At 43.2% G+C, this 25,937-nt stretch overlaps 1 protein-coding gene across 4 annotated transcripts in view; it reads right to left on the bottom strand.

Moving 5' to 3' along the window:
- The window catches only part of EXPH5 (exophilin 5), a 548,780-nt gene that overhangs the window by 48,844 nt on the left and 473,999 nt on the right, over positions 1-25,937 (bottom strand). The window lies entirely within an intron of this gene.

The raw sequence follows: 25,937 nt of genomic DNA, 5'->3' as shown, positions 1-25,937 counted from the left end.
GTTCAGAACTTGGGGGTGAATTTCCCATTCGTGGACTTGTTGGTGGTCTCGCGAAAGGTTGTCTGCTAGTTGGTTTTGTATTCCTGGAATAAATTGTGCTATTAGGCGAATGTTGTTGTGAATCGCCCACTGCCAAATTTTCTGTGTTAGGAGGCACAATTGTGTTGAGTGTGTTCCTCCTTGTTTGTTTAAATAATACATTGTTGTCATGTTGTCTGTTTTGACAAGAATGTATTTGTGTGTTATTATGGGTTGGAAGGCTTTTAATGCTAGAAATACTGCTAACAGTTCTAGGTAATTGATATGAAATTTTGTTTCGTGTATATCCCATTGTCCTTGAATGCTGTGGTGATTGAGGTGTGCTCCCCACCCTGTCATGGAAGCATCTGTTGTTATAACGTATTGAGGCACTGGGTCCTGAAATGTCCGCCCTTTGTTTAAATTTTTGCTGTTCCACCATAGAAGCGAGAGGTATGTTTGGCGGTCTACCAACACCAGATCTTGAAGTTGACCCTGTGCCTGTGACCATTGTGATGCTAGACACTGTTGTAAGGGTCGCATGTGTAGTCTTGCGTTTGGGACAATGGCTATGCATGATGACATCATGCCTAGAAGTTTTAGCACAAATTTTGCTTGTATCTTTTGGTTTGGAAACATAGCACTTATTACCTTGTGGAATGCCTGCACTCTTTGTGGACTTGGAGTGGCAATTCCTTTTGATGTGTTGATGGTTGCTCCTAGATATTGTTGTGTTTGACACGGTTCTAGGTGTGATTTTGTATAGTTGATGGAAAACCCCAGTTTGTGAAGGGTTTGTATGACAAATGTGGTGTCGTTTGCGCATTTTTTTACTGTGTTGGTCTTGATTAGCCAATCGTCTAGGTAAGGGAACACATGTATCTGTTGTCTCCTGATGTGTGCTGCTACTACTGCTAGACATTTTGTGAACACTCTTGGTGCAGTTGTTATTCCGAATGGCAACACCTTGAATTGGTAATGTATTCCTTTGAATACGAACCGTAGGTACTTTCTGTGAGAAGGGTGTATTGGTATATGAAAGTACGCATCCTTTAGGTCTAATGTGGTCATGTAATCTTGCTGTTTGAGCAGTGGAATGATGTCTTGTAGTGTGACCATGTGAAAATGGTCCGATATGATGTAGGTATTTAGTGTCCTGAGATCTAATATTGGTCTTAATGTTTTGTCTTTTTTTGGAATTAGAAAGTACAGGGAGTAAACTCCTGTGTTTTTTTGTTGTACTGGTACTAACTCTATTGCATCCTTTTGCAGTAGTGCTTGAACTTCTAGTCCTAAAAGTTCTAAATGTTGTGGTGACATTTTGCGTGTTTTGGGGGGGGATGTTTGGTGGGAAGTTGTGGAATTCTATGCAATAGCCATGTTGGATTATTGCTAATACCCAATTGTCTGTTGTAATCTGTTGCCAAGATTGGTAGAATTGGCTTAGTCTTCCCCCCACTGGTGTTGAGTGAAGGGGTTGCGTGACTTGAAAGTCACTGTTTAGGTGGAGGTGTTTTTGGAGTCTGGAATCTTCCCCTACTCCTTGGGAATTGACCCCCCCTATATCCCCTGAAACCTCCCCTTTGGAAGGAACCCTGATATGGTGTGGTTCTTGTTTGTTGGCTGGTGGTGTCTGTGGGTTGGCCACGAAACCCCCCTCTAAATGGAGTTTTTCTGAAAGAGCCTCTGCTCTGCGGGGAGTAGAGTGCGCCCATGGCCTTGGCCGTGTCTGTGTCCTTTTTAAGTTTTTCAATGGCTGTATCCACTTCAGGGCCAAAAAGTTGTTTTTCGTTGAAGGACATATTAAGGACAGCCTGCTGGATTTCAGGTTTGAAGCCTGAAGTGCGGAGCCAAGCGTGTCTCCTTATGGTGACAGCAGTGTTGACTGTTCTCGCTGCAGTATCGGCTGCGTCCAGTGAAGAGCGGATTTGATTGTTTGAGATCGTTTGTCCCTCTTCAACTATTTGCTGCGCCCTTTTTTGGTATTCTTGGGGAAGATGGTCTACGAGAAGTTGTTTCTCATCCCAGTGAGCGCGGTCATATCTGGCCAGCAGCGCTTGAGAATTTGCGATGCGCCACTGGTTGGCTGCCTGTGATGCTACTCTTTTCCCTGCCGCATCAAATTTTCTGCTTTCTTTGTCCGGAGGTGGGGCGTCACCAGATGTATGGGAATTTGCTCTTTTGCGAGCTGCCCCTACTACTACGGAGTCAGGTGGTAACTGCGAAGTAATAAACACTGGATCTGTGGGTGGTGGTTTGTATTTTTTATCCACCCTTGGGGTGATGGCTCTTGATTTTACGGGCTCTTCAAAAATTTGTTTTGCGTGCCGTAACATCCCCGGTAGCATTGGGAGACATTGATATTGGCTATGTGTAGCCGAGAGGGTGTTAAATAAAAAATCATCCTCTATAGGATCTGAATGCAGTTGGACATTGTGGAATTCTGCAGCCCTAGCCACCAGTTGTGAGTATGAGGTACTGTCCTCTGGCGGTGACGGCTTTGTGGGGTATGAATCTGGATCATTGTCCGGCACTGGGGTGTCGTATAGGTCCCAAGCGTCTTGATCCTGATCATCTTGACTTATGGTAGTTTGCGCTGGTGAGTGCATTTGTGGCGGTGTTTGTGCCGGCGATGCCTGTTGTAGTGGAGAGGGCGGAGGCGTGACTTTTTTGACCACTTTGGCTTGTGGTTGTGCGTCATCCTTGAGGAGACTGATCCTTCTTTTCCTCATTATTGGGGGAAGGGTTGATATCTTCCCTGTGTCTTGCTGGATGTACAGTCTCTTTTGTGTGTAGTCTGATTCTACACTTTGGAGCTCTTGTCCAAATCTGTGCATCTGGCCACTTATTCCTTGTTCCTCTGAGTAGGATGAAGGTGTGGTATTTTTCGGCGCCGAGAGAGAATCTTTTTTCGGTTTCGGCACCGACAGAATTTTTGTTCCTTTCGGCATGGATTCTCGGTGCCGATGTTTTTCGGTGCCGGTATCTTGTCTTTGTCTCTCGGAGCCGCTTTCTCGGCTCCGAGGTTGCTCCATGGCGGTCCCTCGACCGGAGTCGGGTGTCTTCGCTATGGGCGTGCCCTTTTTCGGCGCCTTCGACGGGTCGCCTGTTTTATGGGTCGAGCCATGGCCTGTTGGCAGTGGCGTCCCCTGGGCTTTCGTTTTGTCGATGGTTTTACTTTTCGACGTCTTACTCACAGTTTGTTGCTGTTGTTCGACGTCGGAGTCTCCGGATTCTGATTCCGGAACCGAGAATGTTTCCTCTTCGTCGTCGAAACGTTGTTTTGTCGGCGTGGACGCCATTTGTAGACGCCTGGCTCTTCGGTCCCGGAGTGTTTTTCTGGACCGGAAGGCTCGACAGGCCTCACAGGTATCCTCCTTGTGCTCGGGGGACAAGCACAAGTTACAGACCAAGTGCTGATCTGTATAAGGATACTTACTGTGACATTTTGGGCAGAAACGGAACGGGGTCCGTTCCATCGGCTTCGATGTAGCACGCGGTCGGGCCGACCAGGCCCCGATGGGGGAATCGAAGCTACCCCAAAGTCTTCCGATGATCGGTGTCGATGTACCTAACTATCCCGATACCGAACGGAACAATACCGACGCTCTCTTCCGAGATTCTGACTAACTTTCCGAACCGAAACACGGAGCGAAAAGGAATACGTCCGAACCCGACAGCGGAAAAAAACAATCTAAGATGGAGTCGACGCCCATGCGCAATGGAGCCGAAGAGGGAGGAGTCCTTCGGTCCCGTGACCAAAAAGACTTCTTCGAAGAAAAACAACTTGTAATACTCCGAGCCCAACACCAGGCAGCGGACTGTGCCAAACATGTGTATCTGCAGCAACATATGCCATCGAACATTTGGTTTTAGCAGCGTTGATTACTTGCCCACATTCCTGGCAAAAAGCAGAAAACTAATTAACAAGTGATTGCAGCCCACTCAGTGTTTTTGATATTAAAAGTGTTGTCAGCAACAACACTATCGGGGTCTTAGTGTTGCCTGTTGCGGGGACATTCGCTGAACACTCAGAAAGATAGTCAACTAGCCCATTTAAATAAAGAGTAAAAAGAGTAGGGGTCTGGATACACCCTTGCCTCACACTTTTGGACACTGGGATCTTATCCATGAGTTGGCCCTGTGGCACCATCTACCCTGGCAAAATTATTCTAATGCAATCTGATCACAAAAGACAAAATATCCTGAGGCATGCCTATCACCCTCAAAACCTGCCACTACTTCAAGTGTGCGACCAGGTCAAAAGCAGATTTTAGATCCACAAAAGCAATAAACAAGTTGATCCTGCTGATCAATACAATCTTCCAAAAAATTAAAACAACTCGAAAGGCTTGGTCTTTTCTGGAAGTCTTAGCGATAAAACCAACTTGGAGCAGGCTTATATTACCAGGATCTGAAATCCACATATGCCTTTTTCCCAAAACCATGTGCGCAAATACCTTTTGAGCACAATCGATAATGCTAATGGGCCAGTAGTTAGCCAGTAAGGACTTATCACCCTTTTTACATACTAGGACTACTTCGGCAGCCTGCCAGGATTGAGGAATGGATGTTCCCAGTGCAATTTCGTTCGAAGCTGTATATTCAGCCCAAATATCAATATCATGTACAAACAAATCCAAGGGTAGGCCATCTGGCCCTGGAGCTCTACCCCTCACGAATGTGGTCAGTGAATCAAGTGCATCCTCTTTGCACGCCACCACTTTCACAAAGGAAACACTGCATTCATTGACTTTCTAGCCATCTGGGTACTAGCATCTGATTAAGCATTCTCTCATTGCTTTTCTCTTCAAATTCATGCATAGACACAGCGACAATACACCATTAGAGCATCATCACTCACGCCCACACACACTTCCATTCAGATTATTCACAGAGAGTAGCAGGCTAACTTGCAGCAAATGCTCTTCTGTAACTTGTCAGGGGTATAAACCCGATGCATAAATTCATCTAAAATGTAATATAGGTTCTTATAGAGGTATACTTCATTTCTGAAGAATCGATCAAATAAAGTGTAGTGCATGTTGACTGTGTAATGTGAATGCACGTCAACACATACAGACTAAACATAAGAAAATGTATCTCATATTTTTTGAAGAACCTGGAGTCCATTGTTACTGATCTTATCTATAACATGAACATACAAGACTATAAAGTAGCAGGGCTATAAATGTAATAGGTTTTGCCAAAATAACCTGCCAGTTGTTTAGAAAATAAGCGGATATATTGATCTTGGAAATAACAAGAGTGCTGTTTTTCCTTAATTAGATTTTTCATTCATTAAATTGATAAAGTATTACTTTTTGGCTAAAGTCAATGTTAGAGGTTAATTCATGTTCGGTAGAGTAGATAGCCAGAGTTACATAAAGGCAGACATTAATGCTGCCTGGTCGTTGCTTTTAACCTGATGTTTATAAACAAGATCTGACAGTAAATGCTCACTTGTCTCCCAACAGGTTCTGGGTCCTCTTGCGGAATCGAAAAGCCAACGGTAGGTGAAGTTAAATGCAACTAAATAATATAAATCCTGAGTATAATACTAATATTACCTTATTTCTCATAAAATTCTTCGTACTGCAACTATGCAGCTTACAAGCTCTGCAAATAACCTGTTGCAATTGAATAGCACTTATCTTGCTGATCTGGGAGGAAGGAAGACTGAGTCATACTTATCAGGATGCGAACGTGTGACCTGCAGATCCCTCCGTTGTCCAGGGGCGAGCATTCATCTCACTGAACCATTAGGAACATGCGAAGGCATCCAGGACATTTTTAATGCACAGACAAAAACAGAGGTGACTGGGTGGCATTAGCAGCACAAACCAAGAAAGAAGCCTGGATTATGAAAATAAAACACCAAACATAAATGAACACTGTCATGCTACCTCCTGTAAAACAGGGCGTGTACTATGCTGCATTAAATAAGGTATGAAATGTAGGACACTGACTGTGTACCTTACCTAGAACAGGTTCTTGGAGACTTTGCAACTGGGCCAGGGATGAGGAAACAAGATTCATAAAAGAAGATTGCGTTGTACAGAAAGGGGCACAGGTTTAATGTCGTCTTGTGCAGATAACTACATGGATTGCCACATTAAAGATTACAAGCGCTACAAGCAGTGGCAATGCTAACAGCTCTCGGTTTAATGTGCTAAAGCAAATGCACATTAAACCCAGATTTGTGTAAGAATTACAAGTCTAAATTTAAAGCTGCCTTACCTTCCTAATACCTCTGTTCTTATTTCTATGTGAAATGACGGTCGGGTGGCAAAGCAGCCTTCAGTATAGTCCTACTATTATTTCTATGACATAAAAACAAATGAAGCAATATAATACAAAGTTGCGGAGAGGGAAAGGAGGATAGGAGGAAGAATGAGTAACACACGGAAAGAATGAGGGAAAGGAGTAAGTCACAAGAGAGGGTGCAATGCAGAAGAAATTCAGAGTGGGACCCAGGAAAGTGGAAAAGTGGAGGAGGAATGAGAAACTACACATGCAGAAAGAGGGAGGAAGGTGATGGAGGATGGGGAAAACTAAGAACGAGATAACTGGGGAATAATTTAATATAATGGTACATCAGTGCTTATATGACGATGGTGCACATAGGAACAGAAAGGTATGGAAATAAGCAATTTCTATCATGAATAGGATCTGACACAAAATTCTAGGAGCCTATGCTTCAAATCCACTGCTCTCAGAGACAGATCTTGTATAACAGGATGTGTGGTACTTTGGATCTTTTTGGCATAGATGTTCCAGGTTTCTATTTAATGAAAAAGTGGGTAGGATTGATTTTGATTCGGAGAGAGAAGAGGTGAAGGAATGCCAAGGACCTACAACTCTACAACTCTAGTGGGCAGGAGCATGTTAGTGAGGACGCAGCTTACTTTATGGAATAAAATACAAACCACCTAGACTTCAACAGCGGAGATGCTCCTATATGCACCCATTATTTAAGTAAGCAGCTCATCCAGCGCAGGTTATTTATTTGCATTTTGGTGGTTACAGTTAGCAGAATGCAACGAAAAACCTGGGTTGGATGCGCTATCACTGCATAATAACGGGAAACTTGAGCACTGACCATTGGAGTTGACTGGATGAGGGAAGCAGAGTCAAGCCATGCATGGATTATTGGTGTATAAAGATCCAGTTTTTCCGATATTAGCAGTATAGGGCAAGAAGTGACCATCTGGATGTTGACAAAAGCGGGTAGTGAGTTCACAGACTGCTGAGCAGATGACAGAACTTAATGAGGTCCACCGAGGCTGTGGTAACAACTGAGTTTGCTCTAGGCTGACACATTGATGTGGGTCTTTGAAGAGTAGAGTGAGTGGCAGAGTCTGACCTCTGGGTCTTCAGTAAGTGGAGGTGTCAGTTTTGGAGAATAAGTACAACCCTCAGATGAGACCGCCTCGCCTAGATCATTAAGAGGGGAAGAGCTGGAATGAAGAGCGCAGTGGATTACAGAAAATAGATTACATTGGGCTAATTTGTGTATCGAAGAACTATAAAGGAAAAAAACAGATTTGAAGAAAAAATAAAAATAAAGTGTGACTGGAGTTGCAATGTCAACTTTTCAAAGGTGTGCAATCCAGCAGCTATGGAGAAATCTAATTCTAACACCCTCAATGCACTGCTTAAAATATCAGTGATGGCATCACTTAAGGCACTGGAAATAATGCTATTGATATTATGGCTTATGACACATGTTATCAGTGGCGTCGCCAACTGCTGCTGTTGAGCAGTTATGTGTTTAAAGTTCCCAGTGTTCTGCCTTACTTTCAACTGCTTTGTAGGCTATTTGTGGACGTCTTCTATAAATATAAATATTCCAAAGAGGCTTGTGTCAAAGCAACAGGATTTGATTCAGGACTATGTTTACGACAGATGGTAACTGGCAGGTACATCCAGTTCAGCAGTCCTGTCCCCCAAGGATCCTACCCCATAGCTGCGAAGTTTCCAAGGCCATGCGTGATGTGCTTCTCCAGCCAGGTTTTTTCCTTTGAATTCTGGGACTTATAGTCCTGTCTTATAAGGGAATAAATAAACTACAAGTCCCAGAACTCAAAGGAAAAACCTTGACTGGAGCAACACATCACCATGGACCTGGGAAACTTGGCAGCTATGCTACCCTCCTGCCACACACTCGGCCTTGTGTCACAGCCTCTACTTTTAACTATTCAGCTGCAAAATGTTTACTAGTTGTATTGTGTTTGCTCAGTTTTAAAATGCCTGTCTCACTCGCATGCTTATCCAATGTCTACGATTCTTACTCTTCTCTCATAGGACTTCCGCTTTAAACACCATGCATCATTTTACAAGCCCATCTCTGTACTCTCTAGTCTGGCTCACCTACGCCACATAAAGCATAACACATCGTGTGCAGTGTACAGTGGTTACACACTTATTTAACCACTGTTTACACCTCACTTGTGCACCCAAACATGTGTCTTTCTCTCACAACCATGCCTGCTAGGCTGCTGTCCCTTGCCCAGATATAATAACCCCAAAGTTCCTTTCTCTAAACTGATTTTCAAGATTTCACCCATCATACAGTTCTGTTTCTTTAGGTTCCTGGCTCCTAAATTTACGACTTTGAACCTATCTATCTTGAATGTTCATCACTGACTTCAAAACATACAGTGCCACCAACCCCTACGGGTGTTTGTGCCATCTTAAAATACCTCACATGTCCGCCAGTAAAACCTCATGAATGCAGTGAAGAGGACCAGACTGATGTCTTTCCAACATAGGGTCTGATTATGAGTGCGCGGTCCTAAAACCACTGTACCCACGGTGGCGGTCCAACCTCTACATCCTTGGTAGTCTGACTGCCAGATTACGATACTGGCAGTCAAACCGCCACAAGACTGCTGCCACTGCCAGGATCGTGGATCCCGACAAGTTGGTGGCAGTGAAAGCCGTGGTCAAGCATGGTGGACCCAATGTCATCACCACCGTGCTGATCACGATTTGCCTTTCCGACGGCCTTTTCATGGCGAGGATACTTTATTAATTCAGATGCGAGTCTGATAGATCAAAAGTGTCAAACACTTTCACGCGCACATTTTGAGGGGTAGGACTGCATCTACCATCTAATGTTCTTCAACGTTTGTTCTGTTTGTGTTGGTTGTTAACAAGGGAGATATCTCGTGGAACACATCAACTTAATGTGATTGGCAATCACTAGGAAACACCATTAAGCAACAATGGGGTTTTAATATGAAACCACAAGTACATCATTTAATGAACTGCTCAGCTTCAATGGCCTGGTAGAATATTCTATTTAGTCTAATGTCTTAACACTCAAGACACCTGCCATCAGGGATGTCAACTTGAAGTTACTAAATGTCTGGACACCCTGCCTTTAACAACGATGTCTGGTGCTAGTCATTTCTGGTCGCTCCCATTTCTTACACACACACACACACTGCTAAACGCAGAATTTTCAAAACACTTCCGCCACATTCTCAGTGTTTTTTTTCCTTAAGTAAATTATCCTCTCATTCAGGAGTTGATATTTACTTTGAACAAAATAATTTGTTCTTCCCTACAAAATATATTTTGCTAATAGTTTGCAAGGAAAGGATTGGAGAGATGATGCTACCTATTTTAGAGTCATTGCTCTTTCTGCCACTTCTTTCGGTAGAACCTGGTTTTGTGGACTGAGTTGCAGGGTCAGTCCTACTGCAAAGCAATACTAGGCAGCCACCTCAATGTCCAGGAGAGGAGGAGCTACCCTCTGAAAGAATCAAATATAATTTCATTCCAGTGTACAATGGTGTCAGAACATCACTTCGACTGGGTTGGCTACATTTCTAGCACAGTCAGCTAGTGTGGTTCACTGCACATGGACGTAATTTAGTGTTAGCTATAATTGTAACAGCTGCTATCCTGGCTTGCCGCTTGGTATGCCTTGCACCACCTTACCAGCCCTAGTTTAAGGTGCTATAAATGTACAGTGGGAAGTGAAGCGAAATAGGGTTCTTAAAGCCATGTACGACTGGTAATTTCTACTCCTAACCCTACCCTTAGGCTCTAAATAGCAAACAGGAGGGGGTGAGGGGCTCTTGCTCAGACTAACAGTCAACTAGGCGATGTCAGTGGCAGTCAAAGGGTATGTGGTATCAATTTTGCTACATTTGGATTTTTTTTTAGTTTCCTCAAGGTTTTATATTGCACGTACCTGACTAGCGTAACAGTATGCTTTACAGAGATAAATACTAGAATCCTGCGATTAATGTGAGCAGCCAAGCATACATATGACTAGTGAACATATCTGAAAACTTTCTGCCAGCGGTGGGGTTACAGGCATAGCTTACAGTCAAGAGAGTAATGGAGTAACATATGTACTAAGTTTGTGAAACTAACAAGTGTATCTACAGAGACAATTGTGAATTTAAGTCCATATCACAGTAAAGCTGTTTTGGGAACTTCAGCTAATTCATGACTTCTACGGAACCACGCACAGCAGTCTAAGTCTTTGCTGGGCACGGCAACTGTGGATGAGTTATTAGACCTTGCAACTGGGATGGCGCTTTATTTCACTGTATCTGTGGGGGCACAGATTCACTTAATACCCTCCTTCTTCGCTAGCTCCTTGGGTAATTGTAACTATAGCATTTCACCAGTATTGTGAAAAGCATTAAAGAGGGGCATCTCAGTTTACAAGCAAAGACGGAGTTTAGGGGTGAATGTGAGTTCAGTGTAAGCATTTTGACGAGCCTACACATCCATATGACAGTATTTGCCATCCTATATCTTTATGGTCTATGCATGAGGACTATATCATCTGTTAAAGGCCCTTTCCACAAGTTTCAGGTCCGAGCCACAGACAGGGCATTTAACAACCAGCATAAACAGAGGCAGAAGGGCTATAATGCAATTAGAACATTCTATACCCCCCTCCCCAGAAGGCGAACTTTCTAAATTAAATAGGGAGAAACAATGAAACACAGGGATGTGGGATCAGAAGCTATAATCCTTTTGTCTTTAAAGCCTTTTTGGGTTCTAATTGTTTCACATATAGCTTCATCATGTAATACACATTCCCCTATAGCACGCAGCCAGAAAACAACCTCTCTGTTCCTCTCCCGCCCTACTGAATGCTCGCTGTAATAAACCCGAAAACGCCAGGATTTGTCCCTGAGTCCCTACAGTGAGTGGATATCACCACCCAAGGGCTGACATATTAACAATTACAGAATTTATAACTATTTTGTAACAAAAGCAACGCCCTGCTACCGATGGCTGACAGGACTGAGCAACCAACACAGTAAATCATGGCTTAAAATCATTTTTCTTAGCCACAGCCCGAGCTGCGTCACCACGTAATAAACAAACATATTCTCTGTCAGAACAAAATGCAAACAGAAAAGCTGCTTTGTGTGAGACGTTTTCAGGACGAAAGCTAGGAAACCGCTCAACCGATATTTTCTACATACTGCCCTTTGAGGTGAGGTGTGCAAGTAAAACACAGATTAAGGTTAACTGCCAGCCCTGCTGCGTGATCCGAGACGGCTGTGATTTTATTTCCGCTTGAGTGAGAACGTCTCGCGCTCCATGGCTGCCACGCGCTCCTGTGCATTGTATTGTTTTGTAATTAGGGCTCCCAGTTTTCCATTTTTTACTGATTCTTACAGATAAATAAAGACAGAAACTATTTATTTTCCTGTCTGTATTTATTTTAAAATACAGAAAAATACAGAAAATAGGCCTTCTTTGGAAGATTTTTTCTACCGTCAATCATGAGTGCCAGGTCTGTAGGTGTACAGATTGAGGGTAGTGAAGATGAAAAAAAGACTATAGATTTCTTAATTAAGCTTAAGTAAGTGCAGATCTTCAGTTATTTATGCTATCCTACAAAGCAAGTGTTTTCAGATAGCGCTATTGCACTGTATACTGCTGAAACCTTTTGGACATTCAAATACAACAGTACAATTCATCAGTTAAATAAATGTGGAAAATACCTATTACAGTTTCATTTATACAGTGGATACAAAATAAAAATGGATAAACACAGAAAAATGAGCAAAAGTAAATATGGATAAATACAGACGGAAATGTTGAAAAAATAAATGCCATAAAACCAGGAGCCCCAATTGTAACTGGAATTATAAATCGAGTACTACTCCTGAAAAGGTGTGGAAGTGCTTTGCAGCGAGTAGCTTGCTACTCTGGAACCCAGGTTAGTGGTTAAACTAGTGGTTATTGATTATTGTTGACTGGTGGGGTTAGTCTTGTGCTCCTAAGGAAATCATAACATGCATTTGGTCCATTTTATTTGTGGTACATTAGATTAATAGGAGCCAGGTGTAGTCATTTATGGAGGCTATATATGTACTTGCAAATGTTTTTTGGAATGAGCAGGTAGTCCAATGAAATTAGGTATTGTTAGGCCACATGGATATGGTTTCAAACAAGGGGGCATTGTGGTCCATGAAATAAGGTGGTGAAGGTAGTTTGCAGAAATCCAATAAAAGAGATTAAAGGAGATACACTACTTAAAATAAGCCATACTTAGTGAGAGAAGGGATAGAAAATGGAGGCATTGAGGGGTGGCACTCAAAAAAAGGATGGAGTAGGAACAATTTAAAGTTTTATGTTGAAGTCATTTTCATGCAGGGTTTTAGAATATAGTGGAGGGGAGGCTTTTTGGGATAGCATACTCTCTGAGTATGTAAAACTGTGGAAACTGTTGAAAGAAATCATAATTTCACAGGACAGTGCTACATCAAGTATTTAGATAGACACTAGATCCAGGAAAACAGTCTTTCTGCAACTAGGATTTAGTTATGTATTTTTGCAGTTTTATACAGTGCAAACTTGGCTCAGGGGCACCAGAATGCTTTATATGAGAACCATAGTAAGGTAAACTGCTGGCAAGGGAATCATTCAAACAAAAATGATATAAAGTTTCTAAAATTATAGGGATGCCCAATGAGTGGCATCAAAAATAAAATTATGTAATTCACATAGCGATTTTTTCAGATGGAGTTAAACCAAAACATATTAAAAGTAGTAATACACGACAAGCACATATAGTGATTAAATCATAAAGAACATGTATTCACAAACTGAAAGGCAGAGGTTCAAAACAAATAGTATCCAAACATACATTGACAAAACATTCTCCAAATTAGACTGAAAGTTCCATGATTCCATCTGTATATGTATATAAGACCTACATTCAAAAAGACCAATGTAAATGTCTATCTTTCAACAAGAGTCTTTCATCAAGCTCTCTATGAAAGACGGACATTTACATTGATCTTTTTATGATTCATGAAAGTGTGATTAATGCGGATACTAAACAATGATTGTATTGTTTTACTGAGATGATGGGAAACAAGGCCTAAAAAGTGCTGCCACTATTTTGCAAGTGGAAGACACATCTTGATAACTTGTATTGTCACAGCTCAATTATTGACCAATGTAAACTCATTATCTAATGTGGCTCACTTCCAATTACTTTTGTAACTAAGAAGCCATCTTAGGTTGGATAACTAACTGTGAGAAATTGGGTTAATGGTTGAGGCGGTGAAACTCTACTCCAGCAGCAACCACAGTCTTTGTCATGGTAAGGCACAAGCAAACCCCAAACTAACCCACGCTCAACCCTTTGCCCTTTGGTACCTTGGAGCAGACCAGTCAGGCTTAATTTAGAGGCAATGTATAACATATTTATACAGCCCTTCAAACAGTAATAAAGTTAAAAAAAACAGCAAAAGAAAACTCCCATACCATATTAGACAAATAGAGCAAAATCTAATGAATAAACTAAGACCAGAATGACAAAAAATCCAATCAGTAGAACCAGAGATATCCAATTTTAACAAATAGCGCCAAAGTTCAGGCTGACTGCGAAGGAGCATGGGTCAGATACAGGGACTAGGCTAGTCTCACTGAAAAGTCCAGCCGCAAAGAGTCCTGTTCATGGTGAAGGGGGCCGTGAGGTGCAGAGAAGCTTTGTGGATGGTCGTAGTTGTAGAGCAAAGAGCAGGCCAGGCGTTGTGGATGGGTGCCGCTGTAGCACAAAGATCCCATTTTCATTGCGGACTGTTGGGCTGGAGCTTCACACTGCCTGCGACTGGTTGATGCTGTAGCGTGAAGGGTCTGGTTGACAAAACTTGGCATTACAAGGCTGTGCAAGCAACACGGTTTTGGCACAAACCGGCCCGTTCACAGTCATGAATAGCCGAAATACTTCAGTTCAGCTTTAGTGGGTGCACACCAAGGTTCAAGGCACTTAGGGACACCACTTGGGGGTCAGGGACTTACTCCAGCTAGATCTGGGTGCAGGTACAGGTGGTTGGGAGCCGATATCCCTGTGGCTCTGAGCAGGAGGCCAGCAGACTAGCCCTTTGAGTCAGTCTGGGATTCCTGGGTTCAGGTGCAGGTCCAAATCCCTCTGACTCAGGAAGGAGGGTGGCGGGGCAGCAATCCAGCAAGGAAGTAGTTCAGCAGGGTTACTGCTTATGAGGGGGACCCCCTGGATCAGCACCAGGGCCCACAAAAAGGTATCTGGGGGATCACACTAAGGGTAGGCAGGGTTCCCACAGAAGGAGGGGGAGACAAACATAAAAACAAAACATTCTCAAATTAGCCCTAAATGTAAAGACTCCCACTCTTACCCTGAGCAGAAGTGGAAATGATTCCCTGACACTAAGTCAACAAAGAAGGCATCCCATTAGTATTATGATTGTCAACAGGTTGAGCACTACAAGGGGGTGGCAAGTGTCTCAAGTGGGCACAGCCCCCCACTTGTGGGCAAATACCAGGGATGGTTAGTGTAGCGCTTGGGGAGGAGATTGCCCCAGATAGTTTGGGGGTTAGCAGAGGTAACCCTAGTTTCCCTCAGTGATGGATAGGTGGTGCAGAAAACTCACATGCCTAGTAACACTAGGAAATACGGGGAGTGGGTCACCATCAATGGCCAGAGGGTGGAGGCTCTGAGAGGCACTGGAGCCAGCATGACAACTACCAGAAGTCATCTGGTGACCTCACACCAGGTAGTCATTAATGCATTCCATCAAGTAGTTGCTGCACACAACCGTGAGTCATTAGCCAGTGGCTCTGGCTGCATGACTGAAGTGAGGTGGAGGAGTCTCAGGTACCTTGAGGGTATATGTGAGTCCATCCATGCCTGCGGATTGTCTGCTTGGCAATGTCCTAGAGCACATTATCTGGAAAGAGGTGGAGCTCAGGTTGCACTTGGAGACTCTGGGGTTGCCTGAGTTGGTGTGCCTGACCACACGGTCCATGGCAGCCCGAGTGGGTAGTCGGGAGGACCTGGAGCCTGGGAGAATGCCCCAAGTGCCTGCCAAAAAGGGGAAGGGCAAGAGGTGTGGGTAACTCACTTCTGAAACTCCACCAGCCCGAGGGGAGGCTAAGCCCAATGGTGATGCCCTGAAACCTACAGGGGAGGACACTGCTGTGCTGGAGAACCTACCTGAACTGACCAACTGGCAGAAGGAAGTGTGTCCCACAAGGGAGAAGTTCTGCAAGACGCAGATGCAGTGCCCTACTCTAGAGGGCCTGCAGCGGCAGACCAAGGCCTGGGCAGCTGGCAACACTTTGATGATAACCTGCCTACTGGGAGAACGGTCTCCTATATAGTGAGCCTAAGGTATCTGAGCCTGGTGCAGACCATGTGCTGGCAGTCCCACAGAGATATGGGGCCTTCCTAGTGGAGCTGGCTCATGATGTACCCCTGGAAGGACATCTAGGGCAGGACAAGGCCTTTGAAAGACTTGTCACCCACTTTTACTGGCCCCGGATGAGGATGGCCTCAGATGTGTTCTGCCTGCCATGCCCTACTTGCCAGGCCAGCAGCAAGTCAGGAGCGCAAGGCTCCCCTGCAGCAATTCCCGGTCACTGGCACTCCCTTTGTATGGGTGGGCATCAACATTGTTAGATTTCAGGACCCAAAGAGAGCCCTTGGCAACAGGTTCATCCTGGTCTTGGTGGACCATGCCACTTGGTACCTAGAGGTTACACCTCTGAGGATGGTGACTGTGCCTGCAGTTGCAAGGGCACTAATAGATATATTTCCTCATGTGGGATTCTCCAAGAAGGTGGCATCTAATTGTGGTACCAAATTCATGTCACTGTACATCAAGTACAAGTGGAAGGAGTGTGGGTAAACTACAATTTCTCCACTCCTAACCACCTCCGAACTAACAGGCTTGTTGAACGGTTCAACACGACCCTCAAAGGCATGATCAAGGGCTTGTCAAAACCCTTAAGGCAGAAATGAGACATCCTCTGGCCATGCCTCTTGTTTGCATACAGGGAGGAACTGCTAAAGGAAGTGTTTCAGCCCCTTTGAATTTCGTTATGGACACTGTGTGAGAGGTATTCTCAGTCTGGTGAAGGAGGTCTGGGAGCAAACTCCCAGGAAAGCCCCCAGGGTGTGTTCAGCTACATGGTGGCACTTTATACCCAGATGAATCACTTCTGGAAGAAATCTCAAGAGATTCTAGAAGCCAGTCAGGAGGTCATGGAATGGTGGCATCACCAAAAAGCCACTCTATTTGAGTTTCAGCCTGGTCAAAAAGAAAGAGTGAGGGAACCTGTGAAGCCCCGGACCCTGCAAGATTCGCTGGTCTGGGAACTATGAGGTGAAAAAGTGAAAGAGTGAAGTCATCTACCTGGTGGACATCAAGACTCGCAGGAATCCTTGAAGGGTTTTGCATGTCAATCGCCTCAAACGACACTTCGGGCGGTCCGAAGTAACCATGCTCCTAGTCACGGAGGATGGGGTGGAGGAGGAGAGTGAACCTCTCCCTGACTTCCTTTCATCCAAGGAGCAGGATTGGCCAGTGAAGGGTGTCAGCCTCTCCCCTATCCTGACCCAGGATCAACAGAGACTGCTGCCACTTGCTGGGAGGGTTTTCCTACTGCTCTCTTCTTCCTTACTCCAGGACTCAGTACACGGTCTACCCATGATATAGTATGGGGACAGCATCCCTGTGAAGAGTATAATCTACAGGCTGTCTGATAAGGTGAGAGCCAGCATTAAGTAGGAGATTTACAAGATGCTGGTGTGAGGGGTTACTGAGCCCTCAAACAACCCTTGGTCCAACCCAGTGGTGTTGGTCCCCAAGGCTGCCCCTCCGGGTGCCACCCCAAAACGTAGGTTTGTAAGTCAGTGAGCTTACTGTCAATAAGGTGCTGGAGCAGATCTGCAAAACAAAGACTGAACATATGCTCTCTCGAAATCAAATTGTACAGCCCCTGATAATCCTTTTCTTCAATGCACATCTCCCTACAATCCAGTGCCTTGCAAAAGGAGTCCACACAATCCACCAGGACTCATGGGGATGTTTTTGGCTGTCCCTAAACGTCTGCCTGCACTCCTCAGGGGGTTAGGCCATACTTTATAGCTAGGGTTTCCTTCATAGAGAGATAACTCATCATGTATCCCTTATGCAGAGCCAGTAGGGCATCCCTTCCCTTGCTAGGAATGTGCTTCCAGAGAATAGCCCCTCAAACCTCCACATAGGTCCTATGCATCTGCAGAGCCACCTCATACACTTCAAACCACTTGTTGATGTCATCCCCACAACAGAGTCAGGCACCAGATCTTTAAGAATATGGACCCTCTTGTCTCAAGACTGCCCTGTGGAAATGCTGCCACCATCATTGCTGGACCCTGTCTCATATCCCTAGTCAACAGCAGCCTCGACAACAATGTCAGACTCCGCATCGCAGTTCCTCAGATCCGAGGAATCACCCCAAGTGTGCAACGCATCCATGACGCAGAACTTTGGATCGCAAACACTTATCGATGGGATCCTTGACACAGGGCCTTGCATCGCAGCTTCGCCACACCTCGGAAAAGGTGCATCACTTCAGCTGTGCAGTGCATCTTCAACGTGGATCCTCGCAACACTCCGCAAACCAGGATTTAAGGTACTTTGTTTAGCGGGCCTAACTGGGTCACAGTAGTCAGCCTGTGCTCCATTGTGGTCGGCCTGAACTTGTGATTTTGTCCTGGTCCGATGTGACCAGATAGCCACAGTTGGCACTTTGTGCTTTCTGGTGCAATTTTCACTAAAATCTTCAAAATTGCATGTCTCCGGTTCCACAGATTGGATCTGTGTTGTTTTGGTCTTGTTTTATTTACTGAAAATAACTCTAATTCCCTAACTTAGTGTAGGATCCTTTGATGTGATGTTTTTCAATTTACTACTGGTTAAAATGTTGCACAAATACTTACATTTTACTGTTATAAGTGCAGGTGTTGACAATTAAGCCCTGGTGCTGACCACAGAAAACCACCTGTGCAAATCAAGCACTGGTCATCGTAAACACCATGAAAATTATAGAGCAATCTTGTTGTTATATACGGCTGAAAAACTATGCCAAATGCATAGTGGCGCTTTTGAAACTCTTGGCAGGTGAAGACTTCACCTTCTTAAAACAAAGTGGCTTTCAGTTTAATTGCTCGACATTGGACAATGAAAAGGTTCTATGCATATTATAGGAAAACTATGTGATTTTTAAACAGCCATTATGTATGTCTTTCACTGATTTCGGCTGTGCGTCTGACACTGTGGACCACGATATTATCTGGTCCAAGCAGTCAAAGTGGTGCATTCTGTCAGAGCTGCTGAGCAGCCTACACCAATTACATCAAGATACCGGGATGAGAGTGCAATCTGGATTTAGGAACAAAAATGCAGCTATAATTCTAGTAGAAAAGGGCTCTTGTTGTTTCAATACGTTTAGCAGGCCTACCTGCAGCCCTAAGAGATATGTGATCCTACCCACCAAATATGTGGTGAGAGGATATCAATTTATTAGTGTATGCAGAAGATGTAGTTTGATAAGACCTGGCCTCTGGAGTGGCAGTAATTTAGTGTTCCTTAAGGATTACTGATCATATATTAATCTGGGTGTTAAAAACAGATTTGAGCGTTCACTTGTAGCAATACAGCCACATAAATAAGCCATATTTGATATATTCATATTGTAATCATTAGCTTATGCTGCATGTACAGTAACCAAATGCCTAACAGGGGCCTAACTACGGGCAAGCCTCAGCTATCCAAATGTTTTCCACTGTAATCCTAATGTTAATTCTAAAAGCTTGTACATTTCTTTCCTTTCATTGCAAGTGTTTGATCATCTATGTGGTAAGTAGACTAACTGATTGTTTGCTTTAGAAATGTATGGTGTGTTAGAATGGGAAAGAGCTTTTTGTACCATGTGGACCAGGCTGCTGCTGCCCTCGAGGCCATGCAGCTGTGTGAGCCTTGGTTTGAGATGGGAACATAGGCAGTCCATCAGCTCCACCAAGATGGTGAAACCTGATTGCCTCCAAGGAAGGGGAGTCAGGGCGAAGATGATCTGAAGAGAATGCAATGTGTCTTTTAATTGTGCATTTTGAGAACAACTTAACAGATCTTGACTGGACTTCGCTGAGGGAAGACTTTTCCCAAACTCTGCTGATACTCCTTTCTTAGCTCTTAAGCTTGCCGGTGAGCATTTCTGCCTTTTTCCCCATGAACTTTAAAATGGCTCATTTAAGAATCACACCTTCCAGTTATAATTTCCGCTTGCCATTCTCCTTGCTTCATTTAAAATAGGAACTTTATGGAACTTATGCTGACTTTGTTCTGCATCCTTTACATTGTGATGATTGGCATTTCTATCTACATTATATATGGCACTGGATTAGATAATCAGTTTAATACACTTGCTTACTTGCTAAATTGATTTGATAAATGACTAAAGTTTGTAACTTTGATTAACCTTGTGATAAACCATCATGGTTTAGATACCCTCCTCTTTGTCATTCTTGTGGAGTCCAATTGATTTCACAGTAAATTAACTGGCTATGCTGATGTTAGGCCCAACAATACCCTTGTCGATAATCAAAGGTCCATACTATCAGTGGCGCAACTTGTTTGACGACTACACCAGAGCAAACAGGTATAGAAAAGTGTGCCAGATCACCTCTAGAGGCCTTCAAAAGAAACTGGCCGCTTTATAAACATTTGCAGTGCATCATCATCTTCGTATCAACTTGAACAAAATTAAAACTAGTATCTTACAACAGTCACAGGCACCACAGACAAGAAACATTCAAATTGAAAAGCAGTATGTATTCTTAGGCATGCTGTTTGATGCAAACGTAACCACAGCCACAAATATGATGGCAGCCAAATGAGAAATGCTGTATCAACAGGCTATGAGCTACAAAATATTTTTTGCAGTGATTGGCCATCAAACGACCGGTAACCTTTTGGGAGGTTGTTCTGACAAAGTACCAGCCTCAGATAGATAGATAGATAGATAGACAGAGAGACAGACAAATACAGAATTGAGAGTATATGCTACAGAGATAATATGGAAACCCTTCCTGATGTTAAGCTCGCTCTCTACAAAGGCAAGTCGTTTGGCATTAGGGATGGATAGCATAACTGAACGAGGTTTGGTGCAGATTATATGTACACGGAGTACACTCATTTTAGCAAAACAAGGACCCTAAAATATTTTCTGCAGTTAGAATTATGCACTTTAAGTAATTTGTATAGATCTTCTCACCCTGTGGATCATGCCATGCTTAGGCTGGGAATTATGTAGGAGGAACGTGCTACTGAATAATTAAAGGTTTCCAACCACATTGGTTCCATCCCACTAAACTGGCACGGCTCAAACAGGTCTGCAGGCTGGCTAAACTGAAACATGCACCAACTTTAAAAGTCTGCCAAGTTAGAGGTTTCTTTACATATTTTAAAAGCGGTGGGCTTCAGGTTGCTGTAAATAGTCTAATAGTGGTTCAAATACGGATTGTGGTGGTTCTCATTAGCTACTCCGCCATATTATATTATCATGTTCTGTACCGCATTACTAGATCATAATCCTCTCCTGCAGCCTTTGCTTCTTTCAAGAAATATTGTCACTTTAACTGATGCAATTGCAGGTTCTTGTGTTACGCCAGACAGGGTTAAGTTATGGAAGAAATATATATATAAACAGCTCGACATCACAAACCTACAGGCTAGATTTATAATTTTAAAAAAAGCAGAATTAGAAGATGCACATGGCCATCTCAGATGTGCACCCTCATTTCGTGTTCGAACCCCCAAGGAGCTGCAATGGACAAAATCTGTTTTTTGTGCATCTACCATAGTCATCTGATAGCCGTATGCAAATCGGAACAGATTCACTAAAATTACTCAATAGTCTCTCAAGTGCTTCTAGACAATGGGCAGGGCATCTCACACTTGTTTAATACAAATCTTTGTAGATGTGGTGTAACACCACGGATGTAAAACCGAAGTGGCCGAGGCATCTCCTTAGCTTCACTGCCTTTGTGGCAGGGACAGTGGAATTATGTGGCAGGAAAGCACCAAATCATATGGCAGTGTTGAATAAATTAAGCGGCATCAATGAGAAACAGGAAGGTGACCAGTCAACCTTTGTGAAGCGCCTTCCACATCGCAGCAAGATGAGTTGCCGTGTTTTTATTTTTGATCCATTTGAGCTAGAAACATTTTTTTGTTAAAATCTGAGGATTATGCAGTGGAAGCTTCATTATGTGGAAAATGCGGCATAGCCATAATTATGTGAGAAAAGCCAGGCAGTAAAGTTTGGGGTACCTATCAGTATCAAAATGAGATTTGACAACAATAAATATTAAGATTGTGGTCCGCTGGGATATTTGCCCACCCAGTAAATGAAATGCCTCAACGAACGAGCTGTGATGAAATATGAGTGGCCTAAAGGGAGGAGGATAACGTGCGCTGACAAGCAGGCAATGTTCTTAAACTTTATGAAAACAACAGTCGAAAAGAAAACAGACGGCGCAAACATGTGCACCGCCACCCCCTGCGACAGAAAAGCAGAAACCCTGTATGCCATTCCACGAGGAACAATTTCTAGTCACACCCCTCTGGGTGTTTGCAGCTTGCATTCTTCACAACATGGCTTCATCATTAATCACCAGCGTCCAAAGCACGGGATCAACTGCTTCATACCGAGAAATAAGCGGGGCCAACACTGGCAAAAACACATCACAGCCTCACAGGGTGAGAGAAGAACCTAAACCGTGCCAGTCAGAGCCCAGATTATTAGATGGCTCAAAAGGGGAGTGTCGTGAACAGTGTTAAAATGTGCTAAAATCAGCCACTGAATTAAGCAGTTTTGTAGCCGAGGCATTTTCCATATGATTTAATAGTTGCTGGTTTTGCCACATAATCTTTGCTGAGACAATATTACCATTTGTAAAAATGACAAAATACTATATAAAATGTGCTGCATTATACTGCATAGTTTGCCTTTTTTTGACGCATAATTTAGCCAACCATTATAATCTGGAGCTCCCCTGCCGCATAATTCCAAAGGCCCTGCCAATATGGCACTCAAGCAATTCAAGATGGGCTGTTCTGACAGATCAGCGTGAGGGTGTTTTTTTGGCTGTGTTATGGTTTGGTGGGCCAGTTTTTACTGTTGATCTCCCCGATAATACCACAAACATTGCCTGAACACAGAACAAATGCATACCGTCTTCTCTACCTTGCAAACACCTAGACAGTGTGTACTTCACAAGTTCAAAACTGCCCTAATTTGCAAAAACGTGTGATTTATTAGCTATTTAATCACTAATAGAGGCCACTTTCATTTTGGTGTGCAGGTCTATTTTTTGTTCCAGTCTGACATTGGCTAGAATTGATCAATGAAATTAAAAAAAAATGACTAGAAGCAAAAATACTTTTGGTCTCAAAAAGCACACATTGCCATAGTAGTCCGTGCTACTAATTGGTAGTACTTTGTGAGTGTAGGCGCTCCTTGTGAAAAGGGAGAATGCCGTTACTCACAGTGAACTTAGCCAATGTCTGAAGTGGGCTGGCCCGTGATGAAGTGGGGAGCAAATGGATGAAAAGGGCAGCTGAAAGCCCTTGTAAGCATATTATATAACGATACTAAAATCAAAAGGTTGTGACCAACACTACTAGACCTAAACAAGCAATGGGAAAGCCAATAGATTTTGCCTTTGGGACCTATTTGCTTTGCTAGCGTTTTTTTGCTTTGGCTAATGAATTTGAAAAAAAAAGCCTTTGACGAGGCCACCCGCATCATTTTGCAGGTGCACCACACATGCATGCGCCTACAGAATGATGCAGGCACTTGTTTTTCTGTTAAGCTACCAATCAGAGTCGTCTTTTGTCAGGGCTTCTTTTGCGGACCTCTTGTATCTACTGAGATGCATACGAAGGGATCAGTTGAGACTTCTGGATTTAAGAGGACCTGAGCTAGTTTATCATACAAGTTGTGTTTGGAATTTCTCTCTTTCTGCAGTGTATCCTTCAGTTGAAGGTTGATCTTGCCTTATTCGGAACTTCTATGACGGGCCTGGGTGGACTAAGGATGCCCCATAGAACATTTTTGAGTGCGCTTTTTACTGGTACCTTGGTTATCAGATCTTGCTGGGCCACAGCTTCCACAGATATCTCATCGTGTTGTACTACTGCGTCCTGCAGAAGGTGGCTCCTGCTGGGCGGTACCACAGAAACGCGCTTCGGTGCAATGTGGGACAGAAGGATCCCTCTTTGCATAATTACTAAGTATGATTTGGATGGATAAAAGATTAACAATTTCATACTATATTAAGAGCTAATCGGTTATACATTTTGATGTATATTATCTATATTCATCCAATATCACAAAATATGTGTTAAATTAGATTAACTTCATGAGAGTAGATACTATATACTATCCAAGGGAGCTCAATTTTTTTGTCCCCCCGCTCCCTCCCCCGCCCCAGGTGGTTGTGGTTTTAATAGTATAAGATTTGGGAATCTGGTTAGGTATTATGGTGATTGCATGTGTTTGTATGGTGAATTTTTTTTTTTTTGCAATCGTGTCTGTGGCCTGATTTGCATATATGTTATAGTTCCTTTTTTTGAATGAAATATAAGCATCTGTCTGTAGCAGATAAATATATGAATATACAAGAAAAAAGTGATTTTGTACAAAGTTGATCATTTTTGGTGATTTTGATTGAAATAAAAATATTCTTGTTGGTTTCATTTTGCCTTAGTATATCCTGAGTGGTCCAATGAGTGTATATATGTTTACTAATTGTTGTGAATGTTTTCTCTTAGTAAATCTGATAGGCAGTTTGTTACAGTTTTTTTTGTAATCAGAGTTGTATCAGTATTAAAAAGAAAAAAAATGCACAAAGGTATTTTTTTTTTCTTTGAAAAAAGTGGATGGAGTAAGCAACACAGCGCATGTGGGGGGGAACAGGTGAGAGAGCAACGTGGATCGGGTTGGGGAGAAGCACATAGATGAGCAGACAACAGGTGATCATGGAATAGGGAGGAGAAGCAACGGGTGAGGGAGGAGGGTGCGGTGGGCAAAGCAAGAACGGAGGGTTGGGTGAGGAGGAGAAGCAACCGTAGAGAGAGCAGGCGGGAAGCACACTGGCTTAAAATCAACAGGGGGGAGCACAAGAGGGCGAGCACATCATGGAGAGAAGCAGGGGGAAGAATACAGAGAGCACCACAGAGTGCAGGAGAAGAGAACTAAGAGGAGACAGTTAGAAAAACATGCAGACTTATCTAGTACTTAACTGAAAAGAAAAAAGTATTACTTGAAAACCAACCAATGGAAGCATTGAAGCCAGCCCATCAAAAGTGATGGCAAAAAAGCAATGCTTCATGAAAGGGCACAAATACAAGCTGACAAATGAAAAAGAAGCAGGCATGAAAGCCAACCAATAGTAACCAACGAGGGGGCTCCAAGCCTCTGTATGTTCTTCGTAAGCCCACAGCATGTCTTGCAACAGACTATGGGCCTGATTCTAACTTTGGAGGACGGTGTTAAACCGTCCCAAAAGTGGCGGATATACCACCTACCGTATTACGAGTTCCATAGGATATAATGGACTCGTAATACGGTAGGTGGTATATCCGCCACTTTTGGGACGGTTTAACACCGTCCTCCAAAGTTAGAATCAGGCCCTGTGTCTGCCAACCAGGGCAGTTCAGGGTGTAGTATACAAGCCAGCCCAGAAACACTGAGGGACGATTTGTCTGAATACCATCCAAGCAAATTGTTGGGCTTGTCCTAAGAGAATATTTTTATTTATGATACATAATTGGACCATGATGCATCACTCAATGAGTTTAATTGATGATCAGTGCCTGTGGAATTCCACGTCAATAAATTATACATAACAGCTTTCAAGGCAATTATGATGCAAGAAACAGTCGACTAACAAAGGGCCTCATGTACATAACCTTTCAATGGGCCCAAAACCTCTGATTCATCACATCAGAAGGCTTGTTCTTATTAAAAAGGATATTACTATTTACAAAACACAATTATTGATTCAGAAAAGTATTTCTGTATCAGTAAGTGGATTTAGAATTGATTATGAATCACTGTTTATAGCAGAGTGTGGTGGGAACCCCTTCCAAATTGTGCTTCGCACCTTTATGTATCAATAGTTGTAGTCGTAACTCATTGACCAGTTAGTGACTTGCAGTTTGTGGAGGTAATTGATTTGCAAAGGGGGAGAGGTTTATTGTGAACCCCATCCTTTTTGAAGATGTCAATCTCGGACCCCATCACCTTTGTGAATATTGAAAAAATGATCAGGTAGAGTAGTTAATGGTCAATGAGAATCTTTTTTATATATAAAAAGAAACACTTTCTATACACAGTCTTGTTTCCGCTAATGAAAATGGACTACACCAAAAAAAATAAACATCATCAATTAAATACAATCAGTATCATGGTGGTCTGTTTACTTGCTTACTGGCCACCATCCCTATGATTGTGGCTAATCACAAGGATGTGCAACCTGCGACCAGCCAAATGAATATTAATTGGGCAGGTCGCTATGGTACTCGCTGTGGTTCTGTATTTTGTGAACC

Source organism: Pleurodeles waltl, chromosome 8, assembly GCF_031143425.1.
Source record: "Pleurodeles waltl isolate 20211129_DDA chromosome 8, aPleWal1.hap1.20221129, whole genome shotgun sequence".
NCBI lineage: Eukaryota > Metazoa > Chordata > Amphibia > Caudata > Salamandridae > Pleurodeles > Pleurodeles waltl.
Note: the sequence above shows the minus strand (reverse complement) of the source record. Positions and strands in the feature narration are given on the sequence as shown.